Genomic DNA, 27,347 nt, shown 5'->3' with positions numbered 1-27,347 from the left:
TGAAGTTTTCTGTCTTGCTGGACTGCCCTTTTCCTGGTCCTTTGGCTGGAGAGAGCAGGTCTTTGGGGGGCTATCTTGTCGGTATTTTTTGATATTCTAGGCTGTCAACTTCTTCAATTCCAAGTCTGGGATATAAAAGGCAAAAGGAAAACCCAAAGAATTCACCTCCCTCACGTCTGTCTTGTTCCTCAGGTTCCAAGGCCCCTACCTGGTCTGCCTTCTTCTCTCCATCTTTCAGAGCTTTCTCATGTTTGTTTTATAATATTGTCCAGGTGTTTAGTTATACTTAATGGAAGGAATAGGGAAAATTATGTCTAGTCCATCTTCCTGGCAGCTTGAGGCTTTTTTTTTTTTTTTTTTTCGGTATGCGGGCCTCTCACTGCTGTGGCCTCTCCCACTGCGGAGCACAGGCTCCGGACACGCAGGCTCAGCGGCCATGGCTCATGGGCCTAGCCGCTCCGCGGCACGTGGGATCCTCTCGGACCGGGGCACGAACCCGTGTCCCCTGCATCGGCAGGCGGACTCTCAACCGCTGCGCCACCAGGGAAGCCCCGGAGGCATTTTTAAGGCCACTAGTGCTTATACTCAGTTACCGAGCTAACCCTGCACAAACCCAGCTCAGGCTTTTTCCTCCTTAGCTGGTCTCACAAGGTCCCCCCACAGGCCCACAGGTATGAGCTGAAGGAGGGGCTCTGGTGCATTAGCATTGGGTGCCATGGGAGTCTGGGCTGATGTTCAGTCAGATTCCTTGTGCCTTCTGGCCCTGCTTGTCCTTGATCCTGGATTCACCACTTCCATCTTACAGTGGATAGTTGCTGGGCCCGCCTGACCAGCTCTCACAGTAGGATGTTCCCCATTTAACAGGTGAGGAAACAGAGGCTTTAGAAGTTAAGCTCACCATGGTCAGTTTCAGCCACATCATCCTTCGTTGTCTTATGATCAGGCATCCCATTTCTACAGACCTCACACTACACCAGGGGCCATTTTTCATAAGGCATATGATCCAGAACCCCTAGAGCTGTGATTCTGCCACAGGGACTTGCCACAGACTGGGCATGGCATACATTCCTATCACTGATACCTCTGACACAGAAGAGTTTGTTGGACTGGGAGACCCTAATGGTGTCAGCTGCAGAGCCCTTTCCTGCTCTGGGCCTCTCTTGAAGCTGGCAGCCTTCCATGTCATCTGGTAGATGGGGTAGAGCAGTGTCACTAAATTTGGAATATGCTTCCAGAACCCAAAGGGGCTCACCAGGTGTTTTGCTTCCATGACCGTGATAAGAGGCTCAATATTCAATCATTTGTCCTTGACTTTGAAGGAGCTTTCTAAGCACCGCACCCCTAAAACTTGTATGGATTTGGCAGCCCCCTGGGTCTTTCCTGGTTTATCTCCCAACCTCTGGGGCACATGTGTTGTGCTGAGGCCTCCAAGGCTTCCTCAGGAAGGGCATGACCTTAGCCAAAGCAGCTCTGTGCAGCTGAGACAGACCCGAAGGAGCAGACAGCTGGGGGCTCACTGCCACTCATGTTCCCCAGAGGTGGACCGCTAGTTCCATCTTGACAGGGATCCACGTGGCCCAGGGCTGTGTCTCCCATCCGTGTGTACCTCATTCATCCTCAGGATGAAAATCCCTCGCAGTGGGATGTTCCCCATTTAACAGGTGAGGAAACAGAGGCTTTGGAAGTTACGTAAATAAGCAGTAGACTCAGGCAATCTGAGTGCAGAGCCCACCACAGAAAACACGCAGGACAGTCTGGTTGCTCTGCTTGTTGCCTAAGTGGCCGTTCATTATTACTACCCTTTGCTAAGTAATACACGGCACGGCGCTGACATGTGACTCGCTATTTGAGCAGGAAGCGCTGACTTTGCTCTCAGGCAAAGTCTTGTGGAATAAAGATAGATCTGAGGTCATGGGGGTGGTGCTAGCCTGGGACTGGGGGGCTCGCTGATACCAGCTGCGCAGGACAGAGTTCCCCTGGCTCCTTTCCCGGGCTGGGACTGCTGGGTTTAGGGGTCCATCCCTGAAGCAAAAGCACGTCCTCTTTGTGTCCTGCACTCAGGCCAGCACGTCCAGTATCCTCAGAAGAATGAGCAAGGCAGCTCTTAGCCTTGTCTTCAACTCCAGGACCTGCAGGATGCACTCGGTGACACTGGGTTCTGTCAGGGTCCCTTCGGAAAGTGGGTCTTCCCTGGATGAGCGAGGGTCCCGGCACGCGCTCGTGCTGCCTTTCCAGGCGCCAGGCAGGGACCCAGAGCCCAGCAGACGTCCAGACAGGGCGTGCTTGTCTCCAGCGGTGGGAGCCCAGCCTTCTCTCCGCTCCGCCCACACCCTCCCACCTCCTCCCCCTGGCCCCGTGCCCACACTCGCCCACTCCTCCTCTGTCTGCACCCAGCGGGAATTCAGAGGCGCAATCATCTTTCTTTCATGAAGGAATCAGCCCCTCAATCTGCCGCCTCCCTGGGTCGATAAGAGAGGGGATGCTTGGCCGGCCCGGAGTCAGCCGAGATGAGATGCGTCTCTGTGACAGCCGTCCTGATGTCAGGAGGTTCAGCCCACCCAGACCTCTTCCCCGTTAGGAGAGGTGATGGGCGGGTTGGTTCATCTCGCCGTGATTGCCTTGCTGTCTGGGCCCTGACCCTGGCGTCCAGGCTGTCTTCATTAGCAACAATTACTTATATTTATCAAGATCTTACTGTTAGGTAGTAAGCAAAGCTTTTTAAAAGCACTGCCTCACATAATCTTCATAACAGCCTGGTGATGTGGGTACTACCATAATCTCTATTTTAGAGATAGAGTCAAATTAATAAGATCAGACACTAAGTGTGCTGTGCACTGTTCTAAACTATTTATATATGTATTCACATATATGTATACGTATGTATGTGTTTATATATGTATATATTAATTCACCCAATCCTCATAATAATCCGATGAGATTAAGTACTTTTATAATTTCCATTTTGTGGATGAGGAAACTGGGACATGGAGATAAATAACCTGCCCAAGGTCACAGAGCAAGTGTGCATTGGAACGTCTGCTCTGGAGTCCACTTCCTTTACCACTAGGCTGTACTGCTTCTCGCTGTATCAGCAGCTGAGACTCCCAGTAACTTGTCTAAGGCTCCACCTACTAGGGGGTCAGTATTTGAACCCTGGTTAGCCTGACTCCACAGCCAGTGCTCTTACCAGCTAACACATTACTCTTTCTCATTTGGATAAGAAATGTGAACTCACAGCCTAGAAATCAAGCCAAGTAGCCTGGAGAAGAAACTACCTATCAGCAGGGGGTCCCAGGCCCCGTGCTGAGAACAGACCCAAGCAACCCTGGAAGCCAACCCAAGTTCACAAGCCCAGGGCTGAAAAGAAATCCAGCTCCAGGCAGAAGAAATGGCAGTGAACATTTAAAATCCCTCCCACAGAGGAGATATGGGGATATATGTATATGTATAGCTGATTCACTTTGTTATAAAGCAGAAACTAATACACCATTGTAAAGCAATTTTACTCCAATAAAGATGTTAAAAAATAAAATAAAATAAAATCTCTCCCACAGCCCAAAACCTACCAATCTGGGATACTGAGTGAAGTAAGACCGAATTCTTTTCCAAGCCCTGACGGGATTGGAGAGAGCACCTCTGCTGTTTCCCTCAGCCCTGTTTTTCCTATCAACGCTGTTATCTGCACTCCCAGAAGACAGCACAGCTTTGAAGGCATGTCTGGTTCCATTCATGGACACCGAGATAAAGACAGTCAGTCTCCCTGCCTGGAATGGCTGGACGTCGCTGTCAGAAACTCTGGAATATAACTCTGATTACTACAATAAATGATTAGGGAGCTTTCCCTCTCCTACTCTGAGTGCTCCATTAAGCAAATGAAATAGAAGCATTCAGATACATTCCCTTTTTCCTTTCTCTCTTGTGAGTCACTGCATAATAAAAACTATATTATGTGAGCATAAATTTCAAAGACGCCCATCTAAGTGGCAAACCACACTAAAGACAATAGTAAACAAAGGTCATGTATTTTTAGGTGACCTCAGTATCCTGTCTGACCCATGCTCCACTCCTGCTCTGAGCCTCTCTGGGTCTCCTCGACCACCTTTCCCCACATCTTACGCCATAGTCTCAATCTTCACCGGAGCCATCCGTGGCTCACGTCTCTAGATTCCACATATAAGCAATATTATATGATATTTGTTTTTCTCTTTCTGACTTATTTCACTCTGTAAGACAATCTCTAGGTCCATCCACGTCTCTGCAAATGGCACTATTTCGTTCCTTCTTAAGGCTGAGCAATATTCCACTGTATATATGTACCACATCTTCTTTATCCATCCCTCTGCTGATGGATATTTCAGTTGCTTCCCTGTCCTGGTTATGGTAAGTAGGGGAGCACAAAGTAATTTCTAGTCAAAAGCTGTCTCAGGCAGAGCCTCACTGAAATTTTCTTCACTTTGCTGTACAGCAAGAAAGTAACACAACATCGTAAAGAAATTATACTCCAATAAAAATTAATTTTAAAAAGTTACTGGACTTCCCTGGTGGCACAGTGGTTGAGAGTCCGCCTGCCGATGCAAGGGACACGGGTTCGTGCCCCGGTCCGGGAAGATCCCACGTGCCGCAGAGCGGCTGGGCCCGTGAGCCATGGCCGCTGAGCCTGCGCGTCCGGGGCCTGTGCTCCGCAACGGGAGAGGCCACAACAGTGAGAGGCCCGCGTACTGCAAAAAAAAAAAAAAAGTTACCTTGTGCTCCGATGGTGAGGGGAATCATGGCCCCATTGGCCAGGGTGCATGGGTAACCGATGTTTTCCTGTCCACTCCTGGTCTTCTAACTCCTCTAGGCCTCTGATAACTGTGAAGCCCTCAGCCCTCGCTGGGAGTTCTAACCTCTTGCCAGTTCCAGCCCTTGGGTTGGGCCAATTCCTTGACTCTGGCCTAGCCTTCCTGGGTCCAGGCTTCCTGCTTGCCCTGACCTGTGGTCAGTCCCTTATGTCTACGTGGCTCTTTGTGTCCTCACTCTACCTTGCAGGAGGTGAGGGTGACGGGAGGCAGCATGAGCTCCCAGCTCCCCAAATCCCTGGAGCAAAGCTTCACACCCATCACAGAGAATTCTCCTCTTCTTCTTAGTTACTGGAGAAGAGGATGCAGACAGAAACACTTAACCACTTAGAACTACCCACGTAGACTTACATACATAATCATATACACTTAACATATACACACATATACAGTTGACTTTTGAACAACATGGATTTGAACTATGTAGGTCCACTTACAGGCGGATTTTTTTCACTCATCATCAACTACCGTACTACATGAATCTGTGGATGCGGAACTGTGGGTACAAAGGAACTGTGTATACAGAGGCCCGACTATAAGTTATACTCAGATTTTCAACTGTGCAGAGGGTCAACACCCCTAACCCCCTCGTTGTTCAAGGGCCAACTGGACATGCATGCATACAGACTTACATACATGGGTACATACATGAAAACACATATGCAAACACAGCCACGGACCTACATAAACTCACAAAGATTGGCACCAAATGCATGCGGGCACACACACACATGCATATACGTTAGTGATTAAAACCATATGAGGATTTGCCTCCCACCTTATTTATATTTGTAACTTCAGCATCTAGCACAGTGCCTGGAATAAGTGTTCAATGAACCTGCTTTTAACGAATGAATAAAGAGGCACAGATCTGAGCCCCCATGAGGCCACATGAGTGACTAGAGAAAATCACCCAGTTCTCCAAAGCCTGAGTCAAGGTCCCTGGCCTGGAGGAGTCAAGCTCCTGGCATGGAACTCCTGGTGGTGTGGCAGGAAAGTGTCTTACCTGACTTTTCCCCTGTCCCCGTTGAGGTTGGGGTCTGGGGGGAGCCCAGGCTGGCACAGAATGTCTGCCCTGCAGACCCTCCCCGCCGCACTCATCCCTGATACAATCTTTCCTTCACCAGGACCTGTTCCCAAATCCTCGCACTACAAGAAATCTTATTTTGATATTTGCACAAAGTGTCTCCTGTTTTCCTGTATTTCTCAGACTCTGCGACAGATTTCTCAGGAGCCGTGTCATGCCTACCAGACTGCCCTCCACCCTCACACAATATGCCGGCGGTACGGAGTTGGGGGGGCTTCCTCCCCACCAAGATGTGCTGCCTGCCAGCCTCGCTAGTCACCAGGCTGTGAGTCACCAGAAAAAGGAGGCTCCACCGCGCACATCTCTGGCCTCCCACCTCCCCTCGAGCTTCCACACCAGCCTCCTGGGCCTCTTGGTTTGCTACCTCCGCTCAGGGCTGGGGGCAGGGTGCCAACTAACACGGTCCTGTGCCAGCCTCAGGCCGGGAGCTTATCTCCAGTCTCTCATTTAACCCTCATAGCTCTACGTGAGGAGAATTTTGGTCCCCATTTTATAGATGACAAAACGGAGGCTTCAGAAAGCCCAAGTTTGCATAGCTAGTAGGGGAGATATTCTAATGTATGTCTGTCTGGCCCTGTGCATCCCGTCAGGCTGAACCAGGGTTTCTCCCATAGGGTGGTGTGTTTGGATCTGCCTAAACCATGGGCCAGGAAACACAGGCACTCATTCAGCTCAAAGCCAACATGAGCCTCAGTTTCCTCCCCAGTGAGGCCGGGCTCTTACTTCCTGGCTGCCCTCCCAGGCTTGCTGTAAGCAGGCCGCCTGGTTCAGTTGTGCAGTTTGCAGGTTGCACAGAGGGACCTGGTAGGGGACCGCTAAACTCGGGCCCAGACTCCTCTGGCCAAACTCTGCACTGGCCCCAAGGGGGTGTCTCTTTCTTCATGCACACAAAGGCTCAGTATAGGCTCGGGTAGTCCCAGTGTTCAGAGACTAGGAAAGTTAAGATGCCTTGGGAAGCTTGCAGGGAGAGAAGTCTGACTGTGATCAGAGCTGCCTGCGGGCGATGCCAAGAAGCCAGCAGAGGCTGAGTGGATCCAGTGAGGCTCCTGCTCCCACACAGGTGCTCTATCCGAATGGGACAAAGTGTGTTGAACAGAGGAGTCATCAGGGGCTGGCTCATTTCTGTCAGTCTTCACATTGAAAGAGGGGCTTGGAGATGACGGACAAGGAAGGGAGATGCTGACTGGCACATTATTTGTTGGACTGCATTTCAAGAATTAAAAAAAAAAAAATGTATCACTGAGAATCTCAGCTGCCAGGGAGAGGATCAGAGGAGTGCTGTCCTTCTGGGCAGCCCGAGGGAGCAGGAACTTATACAACAGAGAGAGGAAAGCAAAACTATTCCATATGAGATGAGAGAAATTTGTATTTTCTAAGAGGAGAAGAGAGTATGAGGAGGAGTCATCCAGATGCTGTGAGGCTGGGATCAACTCTGGTAAGATTTGGGGTAGGGTGGTGTGTAGAATTCCCACTGCTGTGATGTCTGGAGGACATTTTAAGGAAGATGATGCTTGATGTACAGTTTGCAGCTGTTTGGATTGCTCTGACGTAAGTCCCTACCTTGATACCTCCTTCCTACAAAAATCTACAGGTAGTTCTAACAACCCACACGTTTTCTTATACAAGCACAGTTTTCTTTTTTGTTCAGCTTTATTGAGGCATAATTGACAAATACAATTATAAGATCTTTAAAGTGTACAACATAATGATTTGAAATATGTGTACATTATAAAAGGATTCTCCCCCCCATTGAGTTAATTAGCACATTTATTACCTCACATAATTACCTTTTGGGGGTTGGTGAGAACATTTTAAGTCTGCCCTCTTAGCAAATTTCAGTTACACAGTACAGTGTTATCAACTATAGTCACCGTATTATACAGTGATATATATATAATATAATATTATATTATTATATAATATTATATTATATTATTATATAATATAATATAATATTATTATATAATATAATATTATATTATTATATAATATTATATTATTATATAATATTATATATATTATATATTATATTATATATATTATATTATATATATTATTCTATATATAGATCCTCAGACTGTATTCATCTTTATAACTGAAAGTTCATGCCCTTTTACCAACCACTCCTTATTTCTTCTACACTCCAGTCCCTGAAACCACTTCTCTACTCTCTTTTTCTCTGAATTCTATAATCTTCTTTATCCATTCATCCACTGATGGACACAGGTTGTTTCCATTTCTTGACCTTGGTGAATAATGCTGCATTGAATATGGAGGTGCAGATATCACTTTGAGATCCTGTTTTCATTTCCTTCTGATAAATACCCAGAAGTGGGATTGCTGGTTCATATGTTAGTTCTATTTTTAATGTTTTGAGGAACTTCCATACTGTTTTCCACAGTGGCAGTAATTTACATTCCAACAGTATTCAAGCATTCTCATTTCTCCACATCCTCATCACCACGTGTTATTTCTTGTTTTTTTGATAACCATTCTAAGTGATAACCATGTGAAGTGATATCTCATTGTGGTTTTGATTTGCATTTCCCTGATTAGTAATATTGAGCACGTTTTCGTATACCTGTTGGCCATTTGTATGTCTTCTTGGGAAAATGCCTATTCACATCCTTTGTCTATTTTTTAATTTTTTTTTTTTTGCTATTGATTGGTATGAATTCCTTCTATATTTTGGATATTAACCTCTTATCATATACATAGTTTGAAAACATTTTCTCCCATTCCATAGGTTGCCTTTTCATTTTGTTGATGGTTTCTTTTGCTAAGCAGAAGCATTTTAGTTTGATGTAGTCATACTTATTTATTTTTGCTTTGTTTTCTGTGCTTTTGGTGTCAAATACAAAAAATCATTGCCAAGACCGATGTTAAGGAGCTTCCACCCTACGTTTTCTTCTAGGAGTTTTATAGTTTCAGGTCTTACGTTCAAGTCTTTAGTCCATTTTGAGTTGATCTTTGTGTATGGTGTAAGATAGAAGTTTTATTTTATTCTTTTGCATGTGGCAATCCAGTTTCCCAATGCCATTTATTGAAAAGATTATCCTTTCATCATTATGTATTTTTGGCTCCTTTGTTGAAAATTAATTGACCATTTATGTATTAGCTTATTTCTGGGCTCTCTATTCTGTTCCATTGACTCATGTATCTGTTTTTATGCCAATACCATAATTTCTGATTACTATAGCTTTGTAATATAATTGGAAATCAGGAAATGTGATGCTTCCAACTTATTCTTCTTTCTCAGGATTGCTTTGGCTGGCTATCCATTGCTTAAGCTGGCTAGGGATCTTTGTGGTTCCATACACATTTTAGGATTTTTTTTTCTATTTCTGTGAAAAGTACCATTGAAATTTTTACAAAGATTGCATTGAATCTGTGGATTACTTTGGGTAAATGTGGATGGACATTTTAGCAATATTAATTTCTCCAACCCATGAGCATGGAATGTTTTTCCATTTAATTGTGTTTCCTTCGATTTCTTTCATCAATGTCTCACAGTTTTCAGTGCACAGGTCTTTCACCTCCTTGGTTAAATTTATTTCTAGGTATTTTATTCCATTTGATGCAATTGTAAATGGATTGCTTTCATAATTTTTCTTTTGATAGTTCATTATTATTGTATAGAAATGCAACAGACTTTTTATATTGATTTTGTATCCTGCAACTTTACTGAATTTGTTATTAATTCTAACAGCTTTTTGGTGGAATCTTTAGGGTTTTCTACATATAATATCATATTGTTTGTAAGTAGAGACAGTTTTACTTCTTCCTTTCCAATTTGGATGTTTTTATTTATTTTTCTTACCCAAATGCCCTGGCTAAGACTTCCAATATTATGTTGAATAAAAGTGGTGAGAGGGCTTCCCTGGTGGCTCAGTGGTTGAGAGTCCGCCTGCTGATGCAGGGGACGCAGGTTCGTGCCCTGATCCGGGAAGATCCCACATGCCACGGAGCAGCTGGGCCCATGAGCCATGGCCACTGAGCCTGCACATCTGGAGCCTGTGCTCCACAATGGGAGAGGCCACAACAGTGAGAGGCTTGCGTACCACACACACACACACAAAAACAAACAAACAAACCAGTGGTGAGAATAGGTATTTGTGTCTTGTTCCTGATCTTACTGGAAAAGCTTTCAAATTTTCACTATTGAGTATAATGTTAGCTGTAGGCTTGTCATGTTGAGGTATGTTCCCTCTATACCCAGTTTGCTTAAGAGTCTTCGTCATGAAAGATGTTGAATTTTGTCAAATGCATTTTCTGCATCTATTGAGATGATCATATGATTTTTATTCTTCATTCTGTTCATGTGGTGTATCACATTGATTGATCTGAAGATGTTAAACCATTCTTACATCCCTGGAATAAATCCCACTTGGTCATGTTGTATCATTCTTTTGATGTATTATTGAATTGTGAATATTTTGTTGAGGATTTTGCATCTATGTTCATCAGGAATATTGGTCCTTAATTTTTTTAACTTGTAGTGTCCTTTAGTATCAGGGTAATGCTGGTCTCATAAAATGATTTTGGATGTACTCCCTACTCTTCTCTTTTTTGGAAGAATTTGAGAAGGATTGGCATTAGATCTTCTTTTAAACATTTGACTGATTTCACCAGTGAAGTCATCTGGTCCTGGACTTTTTGTTGTTAGGAAATTTTTTACATATGATTCGATCTCTTTACTAGTAATTGATCTATTCAGATTTCTACTTCTTCATGGTTTAGTCTTGGTAGGTGGTATGTTTCTAGGAATTTGTTAATTTCTTCTATGTTGTCCAATTTGTTGGACAGCTGTTTATAGTAGTCTCTTTAATCCTTTTTATTTGTGTGGTATCAGTTGTGAGTCCCCTTTTGCATTTCTAATATTATTTATTTGAGTTCTCTCTATTTCTTAATAAGTGTATTTTTTTTTATTTTTTTCAAAAAAAAAAAACCCAACTCTTAGTTTCACCAGTCTTTTCTATTGTCTTTTAGTCTCCATTTCATTGATTTCTATGTCAATCTTTGTTATTTTCTTCCTTCTACGAGTTTTGGGCTTAGTTTGTTCTTCTTTTTCTAGGCCCTTGAGGTATAAATTTAGGTTGTTTATTTGAGATCTTTATTTTTTCTTAATGTAGGCATTTATTGCTATAAACTTCACTCTTAGAATTCCTTTTGCTGCATCCCCTACCTCTTGGTATGTTGTATTTCCACATTCATTTGTCTTGAGATTTTTATTTATTTATTTATCTTTCGGTTTCTCCTTTGATATTGCTTGTTCAGAAGAATATTGTTTAATCTCCACTTATCTGTGAATTTTCCAGCTTTTTTCTTGTAATTGATTTCTAGTTTCATACTGTTGTGGTCAGAAAAGGTACTTGATATGATTTGTCTTTTTAAATTCATTAAGACTTGTTTTATGGTCTAACATATCATCTATCCTGGAAAATGTTCCACGTATGCTTGAGAAGAATTTGTATTTTGCTGCTGTTGCATGAAATGTTCTGTGTTTATCTGTTAGGTCCATCTGGTCTAACATGTAGTTTAAGTTCAATATTTTTTTATTGATTTTCTGTCTGGATTATCTATCCATTTTTGAAAGTGGGGTATTAATGTCTTTTGCTATTAATTGTGTTACTATTTCTCCCTGCACATCTGTTAATATCTGCTTTATATATTTAAGTATTCTTATGTTGGGTGCATAAGTATTTATAAATGTTATATCATTTTGGTGAGTTGACCCCTTTATCATTATATAACAACCTTCTCTGTCTCTCCTTACAGTCTTTGGCTTAAAGTCTCTTTTGTTCATATGAATATAGCTATTCCTGATTTCTTTTGGCTTCCATTTGCATCAGATATCTTTTTCTATCTCTTAACTTTCAGTCTGTGTATGTTCTTAAAGCTGAAGTCTCTCATAGGCAACATATAATTGGGTCTATTTTTTAATCCATTCAGCCACTCTATATATTTTGATTGGAGAATTTGGTCCATTTACATTTAAAGTAATTACTGGAACTTCCCTAGTGGCGCAGTGGTTAAGAATCTGCCTTCCAATGCAGGGGACATGGGTTTGAGCCCTGGTCCAGGAAGATCCCACACACCGCAGAGCAACTAAGCCCATGTGTCACTACTACTGAGCCTGTGCTCTAGAACTTGTGAGCCACAACTTCTGAGCCTGCATGACACAACTAATGAAGCCTGTGCACCTACAGCCCGTGCTCCACAACAAGAGAAGCCACCTTAATGGGTGGCTTCACCTTAATGCGAACTGCAGTGAAAAGTAGCCCCTACTCACCACAACTAGAGCAAGCCCGCATGCAGCAATGAAGAAACAATGCAGCCAAAAATAAATAAATAAATACATTTTAAAAAACTATTAAAAAATAAAGTAATTATTGATGGGTATGGACTTACTATTGATATTTCGTTAATTATTTTCTGGTAAGATGTTTCATAATTTCTTTCTTCCCTTCTTGCTCTCTTCTTTTGTGATTTGATGATTTTCTGTAGTGGTACACTTTGATTCATTTATGTTTTGCATATCTACTATAAGCTTTTGCTTAGTGGTTACCCTGAGGCTTACCTAAAACATCTTATATTTATAACAGTATTTTAAACTGGTAACAACTTAACTTTGAAAGCAAACAAAACTTTTCCTTTTATACACTCCCCTTATACATATTTTATGTCCTTCATGTCAGAATTTACATCTTTGTACACTGTATATTCATTAACAAATTATTATAGTCTTAGTAGAGTTTTCCTGGAAATTGAGGATGAGGCTGAGTGTCATATCTGGGTGATACAGTGTAAAACAGCAACAGCACACATGAAAGAATTAGGTGGTCCATGAACTGAGGAAGCAGGCATTTGCTCCAGAGTTGACCATGAGAACCTAAGATACCTGCCCCACCACCACCACCAGGAATCCTGGGAAGCAGAAAGTGGTTTGGGGATATGAGCTGATTTTATCTAGACTGTGGGCATTCCCAGATGACATTGGGTATACAATAACATTAATGACAATTGTAATTAAATATCAGAGCTATCACGTATGAAGTATTTGCCTCAACTCACTAGACTCACAAGGATGGAAGTTGTGTGTATCCTGTTCTCATTGGTATATACTTAGCTGGTAGTCAACTACTATTCACTGGATGGATGAATGGATGGATAGATATTACGACATTAAGAGGTTTAAATACAGGCATACCTTGCTTTATTGTGCTTTTCAGATATTGCATTTTTTACAAATTGAACATTTATGGCAAACCAAGTCCATCAGTGCCATTTTCCCAAAAACATTTGTTCACTTCCTGTTTTTTGTCACATTGTGGTAGTTTTCCCAATATTTCAGACTTTTTTATAATCATTATATTTGTTATGGTGATCTGTGACCAATGATCTTTGCTGTTACTACTGCAACTCACTGAAGTGTCAGATAGCGGTTAGCATATTTGTGGCAATAAAGTATTTTTAAAATTAAGGTACGTACATTTTTTAGACATAATGCTATTGCATACTTAACACACTACAGTATAGTGTAACCATAATTTTCATATGCACCGGGAAACCGAAAAATTTGTATGATTCCCTTGATTGTGATAATTGCTTTATTGTGGTAGTTTGGAAACAAACCTGCAATGTCTCCTAGGTATGCTACTGTCCACTAGGAGAGACAGTAGAGAAGGTGGTGTAGAAGTGGTTAAACCCCTTTGGGAGGGTAAGGGAGATAAAATTAAAGATTTCTGCTAGCCCTGAGGCTTCCTGGTATATAGGGCAGTTGGATTCCAGCAGATATTCTAGTGTGGACGTGGGAAGGAGGGTGGGGCTGGGGCCCTCCCGATGCAAGAAGGTGTCATCTTCCTGTGTCCCCTTCAGAGAAGGGGGTCACATTGTACTATGTTTCAAGTATGTAAGTGGATGCTTTATAACGAAATTACTGGGCATTTGAAGCCTCCCTCTAAAATTCAGGGTCCTTTTTTTTTTTTTTTTTTTTTTTTTGCAGTACGTGGGCCTCTCACTGTTGTGGCCTCTCCCGTTGCAGAGCACAGGATCCGGACGCACAGGCTCAGCGGCCATGGCTCACGGGACCAGCCGCTCTGCGGCATGTGGGATCTTCCCGGACCGGGGCACGAACCTGTGTCCCCTGCATCGGCAGGCGGACTCTCAACCACTGTGCCACCAGGGAAGCCCTAGCTACATTTTTTGAGGTCTAGTTTTGTGACAAGCACAGTGCTAAGCATTTTGTTAATACATGGACTAGCTCACTTATTCCCCACAGTGCAAGGGTAAATGATATTGCTGCAATTCAACAAACAACAAAGCTGGAGCTCAGCATGGCTTAGTAACTTTCCCAAGATCATCAGATGGCAAGACTGGAACACAGATCTGTCTGGCTTTCAACCCGTGCTTTTCACCACTTAGGGATTCCCAGACTTTTTCCCAGCATCCTTCACTTCACCTCATATTTTCCCAGACAGCACATGCTACCCTCTGCTGATAGGCAGAGGAAGGGTGATGAGCCACTGGCTCAGACGCAGGGTCTGGGCAAACCTCTGAGCATGTCTCTTGCTTTACAGGTAGGTGCAGACCTTTGCAGGATCTTTGATGCTGGGAGAAAGGCTCTGCATATTGGGGACCCTGGAACAGTGGGGCAGATTCTCCTGGAGGGTAACGCCCTGAGAAAGAGGCTGCAGCTTCATTCTTGCTAGACCTCCTCTAACTGGCAAAAGGCCAGGAAGTTGGGGGCAGTTCCCCAGCTCAGTCATTTCTGGAAACCTTCTAGGTTTAAATTGCTGACAGGTCTCTAACCACGTCTCCCAGCCTTTCCGCACGACTGTGCTTCCACGAAACCTGTTAATTTCTCTTCTCGCTTTGATCAAAGCCCTCTGGGGTGCAGGAGAGGAAGGGGAGGAGAAGAGTCTGGATTCCAGGGCTGAGACTCCTTGGAAAGCAGCCAGCTCTGCCTGCTGAGTGAGGGGAAGGTAGCATGCATGTCCAGCCTCAGAGCCCCGAGATGGGGGTGGAAGGTGGGTGGCTGGAGCTGAGAGCTGACCCTCGATGTCCCTCCAGCTCTAGCATCCGGCCCTGGTGCTGTTCTATAGGTACTGCTCAGAGGATGGACTGTAGTCAGCAGGGTCCATGGGGTGGCTCAGTGAACCCTAGGCCCGAGGCAGTTGCACACTGACCACTCAGCCCAGCAGCACCACAGGTGGGTCCCTGCTGGAAGCCTGCAGGGAGGCATTTGGAAGTTTCACCCGGGGACCTGGGGCTTAGGAGCTGGCCAAGGGAAAGGAATGATTTGGAGGCTGCTCCCTTAGGAGATGTAAAGACCTCTCCAGCTGTAGGGCTGTACAAAGTTAGAAAAAGGGGAGGAAAGAGGTTGGGAGATAAAAGAAACTAAGGTGGCCTGTGGGATCCTTGGTCAGCAGATTAGAGACTCTAGTCCAGAAGAGACCAGTCATTTTCCCTGTGTCCCGGATGGAGTGTGGAGTCATCCTCCTCCTAAATCTGCTCCCTTCCAGCATGGGGCTTGATTGAAACTGGCTTGCCAGGGGCCTGGGACACCACGAGACGCTGCTTCAACCCCACAGTCCCTCAGCAGCCCAGGGCATCAGTGCCAGGACGCACAGCGACCTCGGAAAATCTAGAGTTGTCACAGGTCGGGGTCCTCCAGAATACGGCCTGAGCTGGGGTGAACGTCCAGTCTCTGTGCTCTTAGAACACATCCAGCAAAAGAGAGGTTCCAGGGCTTCCCTGGTGGTGCAGTGGTTGAGCGTCCACCTGCCGAAGCAGGGGACACGGGTTCGTGCCCCGGTCCGGGAAGGTCCCACATGCCGCGGAGCGGCTGGGCCCGTGAGCCATGGCCGCTGAGCCTGTGCGTCCGGAGCCTGTGCTCCGCAATGGGAGAGGCCACAACAGTGAGAGGCCCGCGTACCGCAAAAAAAAAAAAAAAAAAGAGGTTCCTACTAGATTGGTTCATCACCATCCAATGTCCCATATAATCCAGTAGTGCCACTTCTGGGTAGCTACCAAAGGAAATGAAATCAGGATTTGCATTCCCATGTTCATTGAAGAATTATTTATGACAGCCAAGATATGGACACAGCCTAGGTGTATACTGATAAATGAATGGATAAAGAAATTGTCATATATATATATATATATATATATATATATATATATATATATATAATTTAACCTTCAAAAAGAAGAAAATACTGCCGTTTGCATCAGCATGAATGAACTTGGAGGATATTATGCTAAGTGAAATAAGCCAGACACAGAAAGACAAATACTACATGGTCTTACTTATATGTGGAAACTAAAATATTCAAATTCATAGAAACAGAGAGTAGAGTTTGGGTGGCAGGGAGGAAATGAGCAGACGTCAAACAGTATAAAGTTTCAGTCAGGTAGGATGAGTGTGTTCTGGAGACCTATTGTACAACAATGTGACTACGGTTAACAGTACTCTCTTGTATACTTGAAATTTGACAAGAGGGTAAATCTTAAGCATTCTCATCACACACACACAGAATGGTAACTGTGAGATGATGTATATGTTCATTAGCTTGCTGTGGTGATCATTTCACAATGTATATGTACATCAGAACATCACATTGTACATCTTAAATATATACAGGTGTTATTTTTTTAATTTTAAAAATAAATTAAAAACAACAAAGACAAAACAATAAGACCTAACGTCCCCCACCCCCACCCCCGCCAAGGCCAGTCGTCTCCGGCTGCAGCCTGAGGCCCTGGTCTGATCAGCTGCGGCCAGGCTTTCCATGTGCACTTAGGCACAAGTCCCAGAAATGTTACGTAGAAAGACTCTCCTGGGCCACGCCTCAGAAACAGGCACTACCTGGACTACCCCCAGCGCTAAACTGTAGACTAGGATCTGAATCCTCTCTGGGAGATGCTGCTTTTACCCCTGGATAGCACAGCAAATGCATCACCATCTCCAGGACATCATGTCACATCCTGCAGGGTCCTGCCATCTCCAGGACAGAAACTCCAAAGACAATTTTTATTTCATTTTTTTTCCTGCCACCCACTTACCTCCATCCACATCCTTGGGGCACCTGCCCCAGGGACTGAGCCCAGCCTTGGTCTCACCCACACACACTTATTATAAAAACATATCTGAAGAAAAAAACTTCCTGATCCAACTCCAGGCATCTTCAAAGAGAATATAGCCCAGTGAGGTGCTAAGCTGCCTCTTAATTGCTCCAAAGGAATGTTTTCAAGCTCCAGGCCCATCAACACCTTCTGTGATCCTCGTTTTCAGCCCACGCTTATGGACACAACCCAGAAATTTCTCAGCTCCTTTGGGGAGCTCTCCGCCACACTGTTACTTGCATTTGTTCATTTTATTGCACCAAATTAATGACACCTTCCTGAAGTAGAGACATGACTCAACCCTAGGAAAGTAGCCAGGGGTTTTCAGAGCCACAAGGACTGTTTCGCTCGTGTTCTTCTCCAGCTGTGACCTGGGTCAGAGATAAAGGCGCTAAAGCTCTTTTTTTTTTCTTTTGAAGAGAGGGAAGGTGGAGGAGTCGGGGGAGGGGAGCACAGTCTCACCTGCCCCTCAAGCACCTTCATAGCCATCAGGTGTCAAGAGACCCCAGTGAGGGAACCCTACTCCACCCACACTTCCGCCTGCCCCCCAAAGACCTGACTGTGCTCTGGCCGCAGGGTTCCTGGGGAAACGCAGGGTAAATGTCTCACCTTCTCTGAGCTCCATTTCCTGATCTATGAAGCGGGGCCACCATGCTCACCATGTAGAACTGCTGTGACGATGAGGTTCTCGTTGATGGCCCCAAAGCACATCCATAAGGTGTTTGGCGTGAGGGTACTGGAGCTCTATAGGAGTTCTCACCCCGCAGTTTTATGTAGTACCTAGCTAAGCTGGGAGGAGGAAGTCCATGTAGATCATTCTGGAAGCCTGGCTTTTTCTATTCAGGCCCTGGAGAGGGTGGTCCCTGGCTGAATCCAGAAGCTGTGCTGGAGGGACAGGAGGGAAGGCCCAGCCTTCTCCATCCTAGACAGGCACCTCTGCTGTCCTGAAAGGCCAAGGATAAAAGCCACAGCACTTGGGGGACATGTGGATTCCTGGGGCTCAGGGCTGACGCGGAAGACAATGAACTGAAGGCATGGTGTCTCAGAAGAGTGACGATGCTAACCTCTGAGGTAGATTTTGTTCTCAAGGTGAGGGTTTAAAACAAGAAGGGACACGCTACAGTACATTAGGGCCCACTTGCCTCAGCTCGCCGTGGACTGTGGGTCTCACCTTTCCTCCAGCAAACGCCTCAAGCTCTCTCAAGTGGGTTCATCCCAGATGATATTAAGTCCACAGGACGTGGGCTCTTCCTTTAACCTCTGAGCCCTGCCATTCCCCCCACAGTTCCTATCTCCTATCTCCTCTGCGTTAAAACTAGACACAAAATGCCAGGTATTTCACTTGGAAATTTCCAGTACCATTTATGAGCTATGCTCTGGAACCCTGCCCTATGGCCTGCCAAGTAAATTTAGTTGAAAAATAACTCCTTACGGCTCCAGTTGACAGTAATTTGTGGCATTAAGATGGTGTCAGAGACAATTTTATGAAAGTGAATGTTGTCCCCAGTGACTGTGTTTCCTGAAAGATGAGTGGATAACTCACCACAGGACATTCCATTAGCCTGTGTTACCCTCCCCCAGGGCAAACAAACTAGACCCCTGTTTTTCTCCAAGATGGGTCTTATTTTCAGAGCTGACAGAACTGTTCTCACTGGGCCCAAAGATCCAAATGTGTGTCCAACTGGGGTGAAGAATGACACTGACATGGACTCAAACTCTCCTTAAACTAAGCTTCCTGCCCCTACAAATCACACCCCAGGTTGTCAGCCATGAGGCCCTTTCCAAGTACCCAAGAGCTGCTGCCAGGAATTTCCCCTCAGTTGGCTCACCCCCTCAGTGAACTTCTGAATCAATAAGGGCTTCTGCAGTACTACCTGGCTCAAGGAAACCCTAACTAGCTTAAGGGAGAAGGACATTTCTTGGCTTGTATAATAAGAAAATCCAAGGTTAGCACCAGCTTTATGCACAGTTTGACATAGGGGCTCAAATGATGTCATGAGAACCCAGACCCTTCATCTCTCAGCTGGGCACTGTGCTTGCAAATGTTAGCTTCCTCCTCAGCAGGTTTTCTTCTCACCTCAACCACATGGTCTCTGCAATTGTAGACTTTGTACCATCGTAATTCCAAATCCACAGGTGAAGAAAGTCCATCTTTCTGGTACGAAAGTCTTCATTTATCCCAACTGTTCTGCTTAAGCTGTGGGCCCATCCCTGAATCAGACACTGTAGAGCAGAGTGGGGGACTCTCTGATGAGCAGATGAGTGGCCCTGGGTGTGAAGTCAGAGCCACGGAAGATCGCAAGGATGGGGGAGGGGGTGATGTCTCCGTTGAGGTGGCCTTCAGGGGCAGTAAAAACCCCACCACAAGGGGTACATTTTCCCATATAGTGCGATGGCCAGGGGCAGCCCAGGGAGGGAGCGAGAGCCCAGGTTCCTTTTAGACCCTGCTGCACCAACACTGTTTATGGCTCCCAGCCTCACAGCTCCAAGAATGGCTGTTCTCCAGTCCAGGCATCACAGACACTTACATACTTCCTAGGCTTAAAGACAGGGAAAAGGCAAAGGAAAAAGGCTAGTGATGGCTGAGTCTTTTTTTTTTTTTATCAGGAAAGATAACTTTCCCTGAAATTTCTTCTTACAATCCATCTGCCAAAACTAGATTATATGAGCACTCCTAGCTTTAGGATAGTGTGGGAAGGTAAGTATTTTCACTCACAAGCAAAACGGGGATTCTGATAATAGAGAAGAAGAGAAGAATGGTTATTAGGTATGTCAACTAACAGTGTCCACCACAGTTATCTGCTACACAGTCAAAAACAAACAAAAAATGTGCGCATTAAAGCATTTGTCACCCATTGTGGTCAGTTCTCCTTTCCTAACCAAGAATCTACTTCTTATTTCCTGTAAGTAGGAGAATCAGCTCCTGGTGTGTGGCTTGGGGCTAAGCATCCAGGGGGTTAGCCCCAGAAGTGTCACGAGCCACCGCACTAGGCACCTATGAAGGTGCCACAGCCAGTCTTGGCAGATGGTTTGATCTTTAAGTCCAGAGAAACTCAGAACTGATGACGGTTGCTTGTTAAATATTTTTAAAAGGTATTTTACAAAGGAGGACAGTTAAACAAATTGTTCCAGAATTTCAGTTTTGGAGATTGGCATTGGAAAATGCATGTGTACATCCATATGTATATAGAGATATATTGAGTATCAGTACAAATCCTTTGCATCTTAACGCAATGTGTTCTCATACTCTTGGTCCTGAGAACCCTGAGGAAGTGCATGACGTTAGCAAACCTGAGCTGGGATTATCCGGGGAGAAGGAGCTGGGGTGGGCTGTCTGAGACCAGTGGGGGGAAGATCGTTGCTTTGGGTTTCCAGAACAAAGGAAACCCTCCACACAGCAGTAGGTAGAACCTCTTCTGCCATGTGTGGTCCTAGGGAATATCAGTAGCACAAGCAAAGCAGGAGGGTTGTTTCAAGTTGTTTTAAAGGCCTCAAACTATTGCAGCTTTTTTTCCTCCTTCATGAAATCAGAAGGTTACAGAATGTGGGGCTAGAAAAGAGCTTGGTGATCATCTGGCCCAAGCCCTTCATTTTTCATTGGTTCCTTGCTCAAATTTCTTCATGTAAGCCCATCATGTAAGAAACCACTTCACAGAAATCACCCACAACCCCCTGTGTATTTGGAGATTTAAATCCCAAACCTGGCCATGAGTTGGATGGAGAGGATGGTTTGGGAAAAGCGGAAGAGAAAGGGACTGACACATTCTGTTCCACTGGCCATAGTTGACAATCTCTTTACAAATTGGATTTTTTTTTTTTTTTTTTTGCGGTGCGCGGGCCTCTCACTGCCGTGGCCTCTCCCGCTGCGGAGCACAGGCTCCAGTCACACAGGCTCAGCGGCCATGGCCCACGGGCCCAGCCGCTCCGTGGCATGTGGGATCCTCCCAGACCGGGGCACAAACCCGTGTCCCCTGCATCGGCAGGCGGACCCCCAACCACTGCGCCACCAGGGAGGCCCACAAATTGGATTTTTGAAAACTTTTTACCTTGTCATGATTTCACACTTACAGAACAGATGCAGAATTGGTACAAAGAATTCCCATCCACTCTTCATCTGGATTCCACACATAGTGATATTCTACCACACTTGCTTTTGATAGATAGATTTCTTTCTGAACCATCTGAGTGTAAGTTGCAGATACGATGCCACTTTATGCCTTCAGTGTATATTCCCTAAAAATAAGGACATTTTCTTACATTAACATAGTATTATACAATAATAATAAAAATTAGGAAATTAGCATTGCAACAAGATTATTAGCTAATTTACAGACTTTATGCAAATTCTCCCATTATTCTAATAGTGCTCTATGTGGGTGAAGAAAATCCTGGATCACAGGTTACATTCAGGTGTCATGATGGCTCTTTATAGCCTTGAAGTCTTCCCTTATCTTTCTTGACCTTGGCAGTTTTGATCAATACAGTCCAGTTATATTATAGAATTTTCTATTAAATTTTTAAGACTACTAAACTTCTATCTTTAGCATGAAAGAGAGGAATGCTGTGACTTCTTCTTTGTGATTAATGCTAATGAGCCCCATCTCTATAGGATTCCCATCCCATTGCTAGGAACAAGCAGAACACTTACAAGATGTTAACCTTGGCCCCAGTTTGGAGAATATGGGTCTAAATCCACCAATGCTTGAGCAGAGCCCCAACCCTTTCAAGAGATGTGATCCAGAGGAGAGAAGTCATATTGGCTTCTCTCAAGGTCCAGGGTATCGCTCATCTGCAACAACCGACGAGGGGTCTCTTTTCCACCATGGTTGGTTGTCGCAAATGAAGGATTGTTTTGTTTGCTATTCACTCAAACCTAATTAGAACCAAGGTTAGCAGGGCATCTGCCAGCATCCGAAGTCTTCCCTCTCACCTTCCCCATCGCATCACCAGTCGACATGATTCACTGGCTTTTAGCGCATTAAGCAAATTTGCTATAACTGCGGAGAGGGGAAGGAGCAAGGGGCCCATGGCACCCCCCAGGCACTACACCATTGCCTTCCTGTAAGTCACACAGACTCCAGGAAAGGGGCTTAAATTGCCTTTATTGATTTGTCAGCCTCTAATAGATCATTTCTCACTGGGCAAAGGACAGGACCCTCAAAGAGAGTTCTTTCTCCTCCTCCGACCTTCATCATGGCTCTTGTTGCAGTGGGAAGGGTGTCTGGGGGGTTAATGACATATTGGAGAGAATTAAAATGCAGACATCAATTCTCCCAAACATGCAGCTAAGAGGGGCGCAGAGAGGCCAGTTTCCACCTCCGACGTCTCCAAACTAGACTTCCTGACCCCAAAGTTATGCACAGAGAAGTGAGCCTCAGGATTCTAATTTTCTTCCACATGAGCTGAGCGTGCTGTGATTTCACATCCAGCCCTCTGCAGCATCTCCTTTCCTTATGTACCTTTCCTTGTGTAGCGTAGCCCCGTTACAGAATCCCACATGAGGGGCAGCCAGCCAACAGTTCCCTTGCACCCGTCCTTAGCTCACATCACACATCCAACAAACATTTTAAAAATTTCTTAAAAACTGACCGTGTGCCCGATACCTCACTAGATACTTTGCAAGCTGGAGCCTTTGAGCTCAAAACGCTTCTAGAGACAGAGATGAAAATAACCAACACACCACACAATGTGATATGTTCTACAGTGGAATTTGTATACTATATGCAAAGAGGAATGAGGCATTGGGAGGGTGGGGATGAGGGGAGGGCTGGCTTAGTCTTCACATGTGTCTAGAAGGATGGGTTCACATGGCAGACAGACCACATCTGTCTGGAGGATGGCATACAGGGTAGCGCTTACCTAGGTATGGCCCTGTTCTATTCAATTTGGTTGTGTGTGTACTGGATGCATCTCCCTCATCTAGACCGTAAGCACCAGGAGGGCAGGAATCGTGTCTTATATTTTGCAAAGTCTTCAAAGCACCCAGCCAGCTGCTAATCACACAGGAAGTCCTCAGGGAATCCTTAGTGGATAATGAATTCCAGCAGGTCATACAGCTGTGAGGAACACCTGGCCAGCTGCTGAATGGCAGCATCTCAGGGGACTTGGAAGGAGTCTGGTAGGGGTGGCATGTGAAGCTCTGAGGGTCAGAGAAAATGTCAACACTATACCTGGGATATCCCTTTACTATTATGTCAAATTCCCTTACCATAAAAACACTCTGTGGCCTCAAAGAGATTCAGTGGTATTTTTTTTTCCTAGCAACACTTGCTAGAAAAACTTCCAACGTAACAAATTTATTTAGGCAGTTTCTTGGAACTCACTGTTCATTCTAATAGAATTTTGCCTAGGGTTAAAATATGACACAAACCTCATTTATTCTAGATGAGAATATATTTAAGGGTCTGTGGTATAGGTGCCCTGCTCAGTAAGGAAGGTAGGTTTTACAGGGAAAAAGAGAAGGAGAAAAAAAAAGATGAGGGGAGGAAGGGATAGAGAGGCAGGGGAGAGAGGTGGGGGAAGGGAGTGGGAAAGGATGGCTGTTTGCAAGGATTTTCTCTGTATCGGTTCTTGCTTCCTTCAGAGGGCCTTCTGCTGTCAGGAGGCTTGGCTCAGCCGTATGGGTTTTCTTTCCTGCTATCATTTTTATTTTTTATCTCAAAGGCTCACAATCTTGGCTACCACTCAAGCCGGACCTAGAGAAGACAGAGTGCCCAAGGGTGGAAGTTTAGAGGACAGTCTCCTTTAGAAGCCATGACTATGGAGCAAAGGCTCCCTGCCTGTCCCCTGGATATAGAAGGTGGTGTCCAGTTTTCCACAGACCGGGAGGCCCCTGGGGTGACGAGGGCCTAGGGCGTGGTTAGCTTGCCACTGCTACTTACATCCAGAGATGACAGGGGGCTAAGCAAGCCTCTCAGAGAGGAAAAGAGTGTTGACCTCAGGGTCCCCAGAGAAGCGGCAGGCATGCTGGTGGGTGTGGACACATAGAGACAGCTGGGTGCAAATGCACAACCGGAGAACATTCTTTAGGATTTTCAACTGTCTTTTTTTTTTTTCTCCAGCAATGAATAGGGAGAACCCCAGACTGTGGTAAAAATAGCTCACACTCTCCCTCAAACCTGTCTGGCTTGAGTTTGTGCAAGGCTTGGGGGAAAGAGTCACATTTGAAAATGGAATTTACTTAGAGCCAGTGATGCTGACACAAGCTCCGTTCTGGGGAGAGAAGGCAGCTTTTCAGCATAAAAACGCTCTTCATCTTTCTTTTTTTTTTCTTTTAATTTACTTCCTACCATTCCTCCCAAAATATTCCTTAGTACCTTTATTACAGTGAAAAGCTAGATGTAAGTCAAAACAATCCTTTTGTTTGTTTGTTTGTTTGTACAGGGAACAGGTTTCCCGAGAAGCTTTGCAGAGGCAAAGGTGAAGTGGGTGAGGCAGCAGGTGCAGCCAGGTGAGCCCGGCCGGGCCCAGCTCTGAACCCGCTGGTGGCGAAGACCAGGCGGAGCGCGAACCCATCTCACCAGCTTTCCTCATCGCTGACTCAGGCCTGGACCCACCTGCTGGGCCAACCTCAAAGGAAACCGCCCCCCCACCCCGGGTCTCTGAAGTTGCTTTGTAAACTGTGAAGTGTCATACACGTGTAAGGCATCGGTATAAGGAGCTGAAGAAAGCATCCCAAGGCAGAGAAAGCTGTCAGTGAGAACGAGAAATATTCCCCCTCACAAGGATGCCACAGGGGTGAGCAGGAAGGAACAGCTGCTGAGCTCTTGTCGGGAGAAAACACGGTGTCATCAGCACAAAGCACAGAAATAGAACTCTCTGGGATTCGTGCACCACCTGTGCCCACAGATCCCAGCAGCCAGCCTGCTCCCCACACCCACCCGGCCTCACGGAGTCTGGCAGGGCAGGGGGGATGGACCGATTTTACAGAGAGGTAAACGGAGGCCCGAGATGGGAAACCCTTCCTTGTGGTCACATGATGACTTGTCCAGACCAGCACCAAGCTCTGCCCGCCTCATGACGCTCTGACACCACAGGCCTGATCCCAGCCAGCCTCCAGCCTGGAAAGTCATTGCCTGAGTTCTGAAAGCAGGTCACTGTCCCACTGCAGTGAGCCAGCACTCTGGAAGGACTGATGCTCCACAGCCCGCAGCCTCCTGGCTCCAAGGACCCAGCTCCTGTCTCACAAGGAGGTGGGCTGAGGCCTGCTTACCCCTCAGCAAGGCTGAGCGTTTTTTGGGCATAACAGTTTGGTGCATCCTTACTCGCTGGTTGTTTGGAACCTGTGAACACAGGATTAAGAACAGCTCCAAATCCCCTTTGCTGTTAGAGGGTCCAGGAAAACCCCACTGCCCGGAACCTGATTAAATTAGAGTGCTGTGAGTGGGTTAGGTACCCCATTTCCTTCCCTCATTCCCAGCAAACCTCTTTGAGGAAGGCCTGGGTTAAGAGCATTAATAAATCACAGCTCAGCACACCTCCCTAGAGACGTGCAGGGCCCTGCAGAGCCTGTGGCAGGCTGCAGTCCTCGTCCTGCCCTGGGCTGGGTCACCACCCTTCGCTGGAGTCCCTTCTCCGTGCAGCCATGATGCAAATCGTTCATTTGGATACAGCTCCTGCCCAGAAGGTGTGCTCATCCCGGACTACCGAACAAGGGCCACCTGGAGGCCACTCTGAAGTTTTGTTGGAACACGGCCACGCTCTTTACTTACTGTTGGCTCTGGTTGCTTTTGAGCTAGAAGGAGAGAATTGAGTAGCTGCAACAAAGATCGTGTGGCCTGTAAAACCTGAGGTATTTACTGTCTGGCCCTTTTTTGAAAAAGTCTGCCACACCTGCATTATATAGTTATCTTATTGAAATCTAACAATTACACTGTGCACTAGGTATTATTACCCCTGCTTGGAGAGGTAGAATCTGAAGATCAGCGAGTTTTAGTAACTTGCCCAAGGACACACAGCTGTTAACTGGCAGAGTCGGTACTCAAACCTAGATGTGTTTGCTCCAAAGCTCAGGATTTTTCAAATATACAATTCTGCCAGTCTTTGAACATATCCAGTCAATGGGCAGGGTGATAGTCAGTGAGGTGGTGAAGGGTCTCATCTTCCTGGAATGAGTGAGCCAGATTTAGAATCACATTGTTGACTAAGGACTAGTTTAGGCCTAGATCACTCACAGCCTTCCCCTTGGGCCCCTGATCACAAGGAGCTGCTCTTAAGACCTACCAGGCTGGAGCTCACTGCTTGTAAATAAATCTGAAACCCAGAAGAGACAGGCTGGCCTAGAGCAGCCCCTGGCCAGGCCAGCAAGGGTTACCATGACAATGGAGTCATTTCCATTACAAACCCTGCAACAGGCTTCCAGAAGGTGATTAATGTTTGACCTCTGGGGGTGGGAACTCTGGGGGAAGAGGGTGGGGACAGTATTCCTTTTACTCTGGTGCAAAGCATAGTTGGGGTACAGAGGCCAAAACACTCCATCCCCTGTCACCCTAAATCCTAAAAGTCAGCCCAAGAAGCAAGCGCCTTATGGAAATCTCCCTTCAGCCTTTGAGTTGAGGCAGCTGAACCTCAGAAACTCCAAGGCAGATAAAGAAAAACAAGAAAAGCCAAGAAAAGGAGTATAAGACTGTAAACTCGTTAATTCTTGCTGGATAAATGGCACCTACTCATCAGAGAAAAGGTACAAAAAGAATTCAGTGAGACAAGAAGCAGGTAGTACAAGACTGGGAATCCCACCTCCTTGGAGCCCCCAAGAAAAGCCTTTTCTACAGATCCAGGAGGAGAGGGCGGGGAAGGGTGGGTTGCCTGCCAAAGTAGGGACCCATGTCATGAATTTCCAGGGCAGGCCACCCGAGGAAGCTCAGACGTCCCTATTCCCCTCACTGCCTGTCAAGTGGGGAGCGGGACCACCCATGTGGATTTGAGCCCTCGACCTTGGGGTGTCTGTTGTAGGCCACTCTGGGATCATTCATTGACCATTTTTTTCTCCACTGAACACTTGGGCGGCTCTGACTGCCTAGGCATCGCTTTGGTTTGGCCATTTTCCTGCCGATGATTCACTCCCCCTGCAGCCCGGCTGGGGGCAGCCAGGCTCTCCTGTGTCGGTAAGAGAAGCCCAGCATCCGGCCTGTATCAGTTTCAGCCTTTTTGCTGAGATAGTGTGACTCTGGGGTAGAAATGGCAAGTTTCTGTGAGGGAGGAAAGGGAAGGCCTCTGGTTCCTCTGGGTCTGAACACACTGCTTTGAAGTGAACCTCAGGAAGAGGCTCCCTGCCCTCATCCTCATCTCCTCCCCTT

This window comes from Hyperoodon ampullatus, assembly GCF_949752795.1.
Source record: "Hyperoodon ampullatus genome assembly, chromosome: 7".
Taxonomy (NCBI): Eukaryota; Metazoa; Chordata; class Mammalia; order Artiodactyla; family Ziphiidae; genus Hyperoodon; species Hyperoodon ampullatus.
Note: the sequence above shows the minus strand (reverse complement) of the source record.